Genomic DNA, 9403 nt, shown 5'->3' on the forward strand with positions numbered 1-9403 from the left:
TGATTTTATTGTAGACAGGAAATTATCTATACTAATAAAAGGCAAAGCCCTCACTCACTCACTCACTCACTCACTCACTCACTCACTCACTCACTCACTCACTCACTCACTCACTCACTCACTCACTCACTCACTCACTCACTCACTCACTGACTGACTGACTGACTGACTCACTCATCACTAATTCTCCAACTTCCTGTGTAGGTGGAAGACTGAAATTTGGCAGGCTCATTCCTTACAGCTTACTTACAAAAGTTAGGCAGGTTTCATTTCGAAATTCTACATGTAATGGTCATAACTGGAACCTCTTTTTTGTCCATATACTGTAATAGACTGCACCTTGATGGCCGTGGGAGGCGGAGTTGCGTATCGCGTCATCACGCCTCCCACGTAATCACATGAACTGACTGTGAACGCAGTACTTAGAAAACAAGGAAGAGCCCCAAAGAGCGCTGAAGAAAACATTCATTTCACAATTGGGAAGGCAGCGAAACAATAAGAAGCGAGCGAGCGAGTGACGCATACAAGCATATTCATAAGTGCAGCTACTGCGGAAACAAAGCACGGTGTAAACCGTAAGTTTAAATTAAGTTTATAGAAACGCTCCCGCTGCCGTTTGCAATACCATATTCGCGACATACAAGTTTAATGAGAAGACACGAGGTATAAACGAGACTTTGGATCACTTTGTAACAGAGTTAAAATTACTGTAGCGAGAAACTTTTAAGTGCCGGGTCTTAGCTAACATTAAATAAAGTCATGGACATCGCAACATCACACAAGAGAGTGGCTCACGTGAACTGACTGAACGCAGCACGAGTGATCACTTCGATGAATCAAACCTGTTCAAAAAACACATTACACAATTGATAATGTAGGAAAAGAATATGAAGCGACTGACGCATACAGACATATTCATGAGTGCAGGTACTTCAGAAACAAAGCACCGTGTAATCCTAAAGTTTAAATTAAGTTCATAGACCTACAAAAGGTTGCCATTGATTTGAGGCAAGATTGCTTTTCTCCTGTACAACTATATGTTGCATTCTCAACAGTAAGCTTGCACAGCTTGGTCATAGAGAGAACTATAACAATCGTAATAAACGAACAATAAAACAGCAGAGAACCCGTGGATTAAATAAAAAGGTTGCTTCCTTGGTGAAGCAAGGAAAAAGGATGGCCTTATATAGCATTCGTTTATAAAACATCGGAGAAGCTGTGTAAAGGCTACTTCACAAAAAAACAGCAGAGTGCCTTATATGAGCAGGCAGTCAGCTAAAGAAGGGAATCAATAAATAACTATAGTCATAATAAATGAACAAAAAATAGCGGAGAATCCGTGGATTACATAAAGGAAATGGGTACCTGAACAGCAAAGTGAGTCTCAAATAGCTACACAATAACTATAGCAATCGTAATAAACAAACAATAAAACACTACAGCACCGCTAAGCAAGGAGAAAGGACAGCCTTATATGGCGTTCGTTTATAAAACAGCGGAGAGGCTGTGTAAAGGCAGCTTCACAAAAAAACACATCCTTAACAAATTGTTATTGGTATATTTTCCCAAAATTTAAAAAGGTTTTCTTTTCTTCTTAATAAAAATTTAAAAGCAGTACTTTGCCGCTGCGCAGCGCAGGGATTTGGCTATATATATATATATATATATATATATATATATATATATATATATATATATATATATATATATATATATATATATATATATATATGTGTGAATGTATGTATGTATATATGTATGTCTATATACAGTAATCCCTCCTCCATCGCGGGGGTTGCGTTCCAGAGCCACCCGCGAAAAAAGAAAATCCGCGAAGTAGAAGCCATATGTTTATATGGTTATTTTTATATTGTCATGCTTGGGTCACAGATTTGCGCAGAAACACAGGAGGTTGTAGAGAGACAGGAACGTTATTCAAACACTGCAAACAAACATTTGTCTCTTTTTCAAAAGTTTAAACTGTGCTCCATGACAAGACAGAGATGACAGTTCTGTCTCACAATTAAAAGAATACAAACATATCTTCCTTTTCAAAGGAGTGCGCGTCAGGAGCAGATCATGTCACAGAGATAGAGAAAAGCAAACAAATCAATTGGGCTGTTTGGCTTTTAAGTATGCGAAGCACCGCGGCACAAAGCTGTTGAAGGCAGCAGCTCACACCCCCTCTGTCAGGAGCAGAGAGAGAGAGAGAGAGAGAGAGAGAGAGAGACAGAGTTTGTTTTTCAATCAAAAATCAATACATGCCCCTTCGAGCTTTTAAGTATGTATGTATATATATATATATATATATATATATATATATATATATATATATATATAATATGTATATGTGTATATATATGTATATGTAGATATGTGTACAGTACTTCTCCGCTGCGAAGCGCGGGTATTTTGCTAGTTATCTATGAAAAAATAATAAATTCTTGAGTAGCTATAATGAACAAATATGTTCTTGAGTTTGGGTTAAGAAACCTCCAGGGGTCTGATAAGTTGTGATCATTTAAAAACTGTGTAACTGTCTTTGCAGTATTAGATGTCATCCCCCCTGTCACAGGAGTCCTATCTAAAAGTGGATTTAAAACACAATTAAAGTCCCCAGCCATTATAATTTTATGAGTGTTCACATTGGGAATTGATGCAAATAGATTTTGCATGAATTCCTTATCATCTACATTGGGTGCATAAACATTTATCAAAATCATTTTACTGTTATATAAGTTGCCCGTGACCATCACATATCTCCCTTCAGGGTCCGATACTACATCTGATGCTACAAATGGAACTGTTCTGTGTATGAGAATTCCCACCCCTCTAGTTTTCTTTATAAAGCTAGAATGGAACATTTGGCCAGTCCAGTCTTTTTGTAGTCTGAACTGATCCTTGGTTAGTAAGTGGGTCTCCTGTAAAAATACTATTTTAGCATTTAAGCCTGTTAGGTGAGATCATACTTTCTTTCTCTTTAATTCGTGACTCAGGCCTTTAACATTCCAGCTCACAAAGTTAACTGTCCCATCATGGAGACATTGATTCTGAGTTTTTAATTTCATTTTATAGTCTTAACTAGTAATGAGGCAGTGTTAATCTTAGTTTCAAGATTTCCCATGAGTTATTGCGTTTTAGCCTATTGTTGCATTGGTATTTATAGTTATAAGGATTAGAAGAATAGATTAGATATAACCTGCTCTCCTTCTCTCCCCCCTTTATCCCCCCCCCCATTTTTCCTCCCCACATGAGGCTTAATCCCCACTTCACGATGTCCCAGTCCTCTGACATACAAAGAGACAGAGCACGTCCAAAACGAAACAAACCCCACCCCGCAGAGGCATTAGAGAATTAAACAAAGAGATATCTATTGCAGCTGAATTCTAAATACTATCTGCCAAAAAATATAATCATTAACAGTCTTTAAGATTAAAATAATCTTCAGCAATTTTAAGATATTAAGATTAAAAAAAAAAAGAAAGAATGAACCCTGGGAATGATTTTAAAAAGTAGTCTAGGATAAACATGGTAATTCCTAGTGTAACAGTATAATGTAATAGTATAAAAGTAATAGTAATGTAATATTAGAAATAGCAATATATCCAGAGTATGATGTTAAACCGTCTACTTTAAGGTAGTTAAAAAAAAAAATCCTACTTTAATTACTTCCACACTCACATCTATATCTCTAATTAAGACATAAACATATAATGTCCAGATAAAGAAAAGGATGTAATTATAATACCAGTCTTTTTAAAAGTGGATCCGAGAGCAGATGATAGGTCCTTCCCGTGCCTTGATAGAATACGGCTCCTTATTAACTTTCAAAAGAGTGTCGGAAACAGCTTCTTTAATTCCTTTTCAGCTTCTTCCTTGCTTCAAAAAATATAATATTGATCTTGAACTTCCACTTTCAGCTTTGGCGGGACACAAGAGGCTGTGTTTGATATCGGCTTTCTGTAGCAACTTTTTAATGTCAAAGTAGGCTGCGCGTTTTGCAGCTGTTAATGGTGAGAAGTCGGGGAAAAATACGAATAAGATTATTTTCAAATATAATCTCTTGCTTGTGTCTGAGAAGTGCCATCACATGAAGCTTACATCGTAGTCGCTCGAAGTGGACAATAAAAGACCTAGGTTTAAAGGTACTTGATCTGAATGTGCGATAAGTAGCTGCTATCTCAATGTCGAGTTTAAAATCATCTCCAATTATTTTAGACAGTAATTCTACTGCAAATTTCACTGGGCTTGGGCTTTCTCGTTTCTCAGGTATACCCTCAGTTTTTATATTATTTCTTCTGTACCCATCTTCCAGGGCTGCAAGTCTGTCTCCAAGTTTTTTGCATTCGGAATTCGCAGCTGTGGCTTTTTCATCAGCGTTAGATGCCAATTGTTCCGCTATTTCAACTCGAGCCGTGAATGCCTGCTTAACATCATCCAGCTGATCTGTAACGTCATTAATCTGGTCGGCAAGCATTTTCAGTTTGGATCTAGTTTCTTCGATGTGTTCCTCTAATTTCTGCAACATGCCTTTAAAGTTTATGTCAAAACGTTTAAATAGACGCATTTCCCGGTCTATATTATCCTTTTTAATCTCGATGATATCCTTCTTAAACTCGTTCTTAAGCTCAATGTTAGATTTCTTAAACTCATTCTTAAGCTCATTCTTGTTTTCCTTCTTAAGCTCATTTATGGCCGTAGCCATGGTGGCAGCCAGTGTAGCAATCATATCTTTCATTTCGGACAGTTCGCTTCGGATTTTGTGCTCCGCGAGTGGAAATGCAGCTCCTGTTACAGCAGGTGCTGCGGGCTCACGATGAGTAGATGAGAGCACATCCTGCAGGGCCTTTTCTAGTCTCGAATGATCCTCAGAAATCAGGGATCCATCGCGACCTGTATCGCTAGCACCTTCGCTCCCATTTTCACTCTCACTCTCGACTGGAGACGATACAATAGAGTGGGGTCCCAGGAGATCTGCGCATTCGTGTGCCTGTTCCAGGTCAGTCTCCGAGAGGCCATACCTTGCACTCGGGCCAGATGTCTGTCCAGACTTTGAAGTGGCTTTAAATTTCTTTTCCGGTTCTTTCTGACCTTTCTTCTTGTTACTCATGCTTGTATATTGTAGTGGAAGTTCTTTGGTCGGATTAAATACAGGATACCTCTAAATAATATGAAATACGTGGGAAAATAAAGCCTCTGCTAGCGGAGCTCTGCTTCAGATGTCCATTTCCGATAAACGGAGGAGACCAATCGGTGTTTGTCTATTTTTAAAGAATTGGAGTTTGCATTTGGCTGATCTCAGAGTTGTTTAAGAGACACATTATTGTCACATGTCAATCTGTATTGTACTCCAGAGTTAAGTCTACGATTCTTAAAATAAGTTCAGCTCAGAAATGTCAATATACTATTCCTGTGTAGATTTTCTGTTTTTAATGATATAACTCATCAGACTCTTCATTAGTGTTCTACATGGCCTGTTAAAGCCCACTGAGACACTCCTTGGGTGATTTGTGGATATCCAAGAAAAGAGAAATTATGTTCTTTCCAGTGTGAGGTGCGCAGAGTGAAGAGTAAAGCAGACAGGCCTGTTCCTTGTGCTGCTCCAGTGTTGCTCACACAGTCCTTGAGTCTGCCTGACAGATAGTCCATCATCAGGACACCACAGGCTCACCCACCTGCACATCTCTGAGCTGACCCCTTAACAGGGATGGCTGGGTGGTCTTGAAGGCTCTGGTGAAACCAAAACACATAAACATAATAAACAGCTCTCTGTTATAAGAGACGAGACGTGATCTTTGTGAAGAGACTGTTTGGAAGTCCAGAGAAACGGAAGCAAGATCAGCGAGATGGAGACTTTGGCCATCTCGAAAGTCTACAAAAATGATAGTAAAGATCGCATTCGCACAAACAAACAGAAATTATTACTCAGTGAATTAACAAAACAGCAAAAAGCGATTGAATATATTTTTTGGATTGAAACTTTAAGTCAGAGACTTGTAGATCGTCACAAATTCATGTTGCCATCACGGTAAAGTAGTGTTTCCTACCAATGAAGAGGCCCCTCCATGAGAATTAAAAGATTTGTGGTTTGGTGAAAGTGAAATCCACGTACGCGGTCACACTTGGGTCACAGAGTGGCACAGATACACAGGAGATTTTAGAGACAAACGTTATTCAGACACTTCAAACAAACACAAGTCTCTTTCAGGAGTGAATCGAGCTCCGTGTGTAGTCAGAAGGGACAGTTCTGTCTCTCAATTAGAAGAATAGAAAATATTCCTGTTCATAGGGGTGACCCTCAGGAGCGGGACCACCACCGGAGCAGAGGATGTCTGGGGGATAAGAGAGACAAGGCAGTGAGACAAAAGGACAGGTGCTGTACAGGCTTTTAAATGTTTGAAGCTTCGCACGAACCAAAGCTGCGGGTGGGCGAGTGAAGTGAGCAGGGGGCAGAGCTCAGTAGTTTAATTAAAAATAATAATCTGTCACCTAAACAAAACACATGAGGTAAGTAACATACAAAAAATATCATTTCTGAGTTTTAGAATTCCTTTAAGTTGCCTTCTTCATGAATTCAACAGAATCATTTGTATATTTCAGTATCTTACTTGACTCCAGAAAATGACAACGGCAGACAACGTCCTCACATGTCTGACTCAGGATATCAAATGGCCTTGTAGATCCTATAATTACTGACAAGATGTGTTTAAGTCCTCCTGGCATTTCACCAGTTTCTTTACTTACACAATCCAGTTTGTTTTTATTATTTTTGGTGTTGTGTGAACTTCACATTTCCCAGTTTGTCAATGTGATGTCTTCTAAACGTCAAGAACTAACTCACACACCAGTGTGCCTTCAAACTGTCTTCTGGATTTGACGCACTCTTCAAACCCAAACTCAATCTTACATCAATTAAATTAAACCTTTCTTTTAATCTTTATTAAGATTAAAGATTAATCTTTATTAAGATTTGATTTCCTGTTTGTTAAATTAAATCTAAGTTATGTCATGAAATGTCAAACAAATGTGTGGTGAAAATATCAGGAGTAAGAAAGAGAAGAAGAAATCACAAAGTGAACATGAATTCTGATCTGACCACGCGTGTCCTCTTGTGTTTCCAAACAGAAACAGCTGGGGGGCGACACTAAGTGACATCAAGAGAAGAGTTGAGGAGAGAGAGAAGACACTGAAGAAGACGAGGAGGGCGATGGACAAGATGAAGGTGAGTGAAATAGGAAGACAACACTTCATATCAAAGAGAGGAGAAATAAATGAGAACTTGAAAAGCAGCAGAGCTTCACTGGTAATGATGAGTAGGGACACGGAGAAGGGAGAGTTAGAGAAGACGTTTTGTGATGTCCTTCATGGCCTTTCACTGTTGACAGAATCCCAGGTGTTATTCAGTGGAAATTCAGACAGCATTCAACAAATGAATTTCAAAGTTAAAATAAAAAATAATTTAAAAAATCACAAATTTAAAACAGAAATCTAAACAATCAAAAAAAATTTAAAAAGATAAAAAACTACCCAACAGGATTCACGCTGCAACCCAGAAAAACAGAGAAGAGCCGAGAGCTGGGCCAAAATTCCTAATAATTTTAGAAAAATAAAAAATAAACAAATAAATAAATAGGCAGAATTTCCTTTTCCCCTGCTATGGTTGTTTATTTTAAAGTTTTATTAATTAGGCCTTACCATATTTTATAAAGGTTTTGAACTGATCTTCTAAGTGAGAATTTGTTTTTTTTAAATGTCAGACATCAGTGACCCAGTGACTTATCACAGGTGGGCTGGGGGTCTTCAAGTTCAGGAGGACAAGTCCACGAGATCACAATGTGGTCAAGGCAGTTACAGTCAATGTGTCCTCCTCCTCCACTTTAGGCCCCTCTGGTAGCCCACCAAGCATATCTGTTAGTGAGGTTAGGAGTGATTGTGACCCCACGGCCTGTCTAACAAAACATTCAAACATTTTGGCCCTAAATGATGTTTCTTTGTTGTCCTCCCTAAACTTTTGGCCCAGTGAGGCTGGAGCTCAAATGCCACACTAGCAAGTTGGATTCTTCCCAATTTTAAATGAGATAAATTTGATTGATGAAAGAGTTGAAGTCAAATGGTTGAATACTTTGCACATATGGAGCTGGAGTGTATTCTATGCATGACTGACTTCCACTCCTTTTCTGAGATATTCATTAAAAGGTCTTTTTCCCACCTTATCTTAGGACCCTTAAAGGGGAGATTCTTTGAAATGTTTTTATATGTTGCTGAGATGCTGTCTGACTCCTCAGGACTGATTAGGATTTCGTCTGAAAAGGAATTGGGTGGGAGGTGTGGAAAATTGGGAAGGTTTTTTGAGTAGATTTTTTTTGTCTGTAGCTTCTGTAAACTTTGCTAATAATAGTGGAGCTAACTTAGTTGAAAACGTCTTTATAAAATTCCACTGGTTGACATCACGGCCTGTTGTTTTCCACTTTGAAATGAGTTTACAGCATCCAGTAGTCCTGAGAGTGTCAGAGGTTTGTCCAGTTCCTCTTCACTAAGAGTGTCCAGCAGTTGTGTTTGTATTACATCAAAGAACTCCTCAGATTGTGTCTCGTCTTCTTTAAACTGAGTAGAATATAAAGACTTATAGTACTTGCTAAATGTGTGAGTTAAATTTTTAGGCTTCATTACTTTATCTCCAGTTGTGCTGGTAATTTCTGTTATTGCGTTTGCAGACTTTTTGCTTGTGGATTGCTGAGCTAGATCTTATTAGCCTTCTCTCCATGTTCACTGTAATGATGTTGTGATTTAAAGATGAGTTGTTCAGGTTCTTTTGTTATCATGAGGTTACATTCTGATTTGAGAGACTGTCTTGTCCTGTACAATACCTCATTTAGAGAAATGGGATATTCTTGATTTATTCTGGAGATCGTAATTGTCTTCTCTTCTTTATTCTGGTATTTCTCAGTTTTATTAGACTCCACAACTTAAGGATCTCCACTGTCTGACTAAGTGCAGACTTTATATAACGTACACCTCCAAATGTTTTACTTCAGCTTTATATTTTATCACAAAGGACAATAAGGTTGTCCAGTGCTGGCATCTGCTGAATCTCAGATCCACTGTCCTCCATTCACTTTCCATGTGGACTTTACCACTTCTTCCAGTATCTCAGTGGGTTTCTTCCAGTTATTCCAGATCTTCCACCACATTCTCACATTTCAGTTTGGTTATTTAGCAGAAAACCCCCAATTGGCATACATTGTGATCACTAGTGTAGCTCTGACCCTGTAATGAGCTGACAGAGTGTTCAAGGTACCACACTCTCTGATACCAGACCCTTCAGGACACATTTCTGTGCCCAGACAGACCAAACTTATAAAACCTAATTTATTTAACACAGACTCACATTAAATAGACCAAC

Source organism: Erpetoichthys calabaricus, chromosome 5, assembly GCF_900747795.2.
Source record: "Erpetoichthys calabaricus chromosome 5, fErpCal1.3, whole genome shotgun sequence".
Classification (NCBI taxonomy): domain Eukaryota; kingdom Metazoa; phylum Chordata; class Cladistia; order Polypteriformes; family Polypteridae; genus Erpetoichthys; species Erpetoichthys calabaricus.